Source organism: Pterocles gutturalis, unplaced genomic scaffold, assembly GCF_000699245.1.
Source record: "Pterocles gutturalis isolate BGI_N339 unplaced genomic scaffold, ASM69924v1 scaffold23572, whole genome shotgun sequence".
Lineage (NCBI taxonomy): Eukaryota > Metazoa > Chordata > Aves > Pterocliformes > Pteroclidae > Pterocles > Pterocles gutturalis.
Genome location: NW_010113431.1, coordinates 12,650 through 14,390, shown reverse-complemented (window position 1 = coordinate 14,390; position 1,741 = coordinate 12,650).

Sequence of the window (1,741 nt, the reverse complement as noted above, 5' to 3'; positions counted from 1 at the left end):
TTCTCCTCCTCTTCCTCGCCATGCCTCCGGTCCTGCCATCTTCCCCACGTGCCCTGCCTGCCTGCAGGACCATGCACACGCGTGTACACGCATGCACACGCATGTACACCCGTGCCATGCACGCCCTGCATCCTGCTGCACGCTCGTCCCACTGCTCCCATGATGGCTTCAAGTCCCGCTCGGCCGGCACCGCTCCCAGAAAGCTGCACCAAACTCCCGCCTTTTCCTTCCTGCCTGCCCTCGCCGCCAGCTCGCACCAGCCCGCCGATGCCCGGGGAAAGTCACTCTTTAGCCTGTGCCAGCAACTCCTGCCCGCGCCGGAAAAAACGCGGTTTTTTGGCAGGCGGGTGTTTTCCAAAAGTGTTTTCCTGCGGAATCACCCAGCAGTGGCGAATGCTTGTGTGGGTGAAATAGGGGTGAGGGTCTGGGAGCCCTTCCCGGTGCAGCCCCGCAGTGACGCGTCTGCGGGTGGAACCCGAGTGGTGATTAGGAGGAAACTCTTCGGAAAGGCGCGTGTTTCGTGTTCTTGTCCATCGCGGGTGGGTTTGGCTCCGTCTCAGGGTCGGTAGATCCTTGTCGTGTCTTTCAATTTTTTTTTTTTTTTTTAATAAAAGTCCAAACTTTGCAAACCGCTCTGTGCGGATATCTTGTTTCCCGGTCACATGTGCTGATGGGTGCAGGGCCGGAGTGCGGTTTGTAAAGGGCTTCGGGACGTTTTGAGATGAGAAGCATCTTTTTGGAAACCGCAGGCTGGGAGAAAAGGTGTAAAACTGGATTTTCTAATTGGTTATTGCAGTGTTTAGGGTCTCGTAGGGGGGATTTGCAGTCCAGGTTGCTGATCTGTGGCATGATGGTCTGTGGCAGGAGTTAGGCTGGATTTGGGGGAACCTGTCAGTATTTCTTCCTAAAAGAAGAGGAAAAACCAGAGTGTGCTGTAATTGCACGTTCTTTGCGGAGGGTATTTGTGGTGGTGGTCCTGGTTTGTGCAGCACCGTGGGCGCAGGAGCTGCCTTTCTCCTAGCAAACCCCACAAAAACACCAGTTGGGGTGAGCACAGGGACACATTCCCCATTTTGCCGTGTCCCCCCAACCTTCCCTACTTGCTAACTGAAGTGTTCCTCGTTTGCTTCCCCAAACCTCCTCCCGGGCTTCGCTCTGCCGCCGGCAGCGATGCCGGTAGGCGCGGGGGCTGACGTTTTTTTTCCCCGGCGAGAGAGCTGGAAGAACGCCGTCCAAAATACACACCCGGCATTGAAGCAAGAAATAATTTGGGATCTGTGCCGGCTCTGGCCCCTGCGGCGCGTGATTGCTAACAGCTGGGAGGGCTCGCGGCGGCGGCAGCAGCGTGGCCTCCCGGCTCCGCCTGCACCGCTGACGCCCTCCCAGCTCTTGCTCCTCTTCTTGGCTTTGTGCTTGGAGGCATGGAGGCGGGGGGTGGATTTTTTGGCGTTGGCTCGTCACCCTTCAGCTATGGGCTGAGCGCCCAAATGGGATCCGGCGTTCAAAGGTCTGCTGGAAGCAGATGTGGCTCCAAAAACTGGCTTTTGGGGAGGGTTTTCCTGGCCCCGCTTGCAATCGTATGTCTCTCCTCCTTCCCGCTCCCCCAGCCCAGACCGGGGCGGGGGGGTGGAAAGGGAAGGCAAAATGAAACCCTGAAGGAAATGAGAAGCAGCCTCCCACCTTCGGCGCTCCCTTCCCTGCACCTGGCCGCCAGCCAAGCGCTGCCTTCAAACCAGCGTGC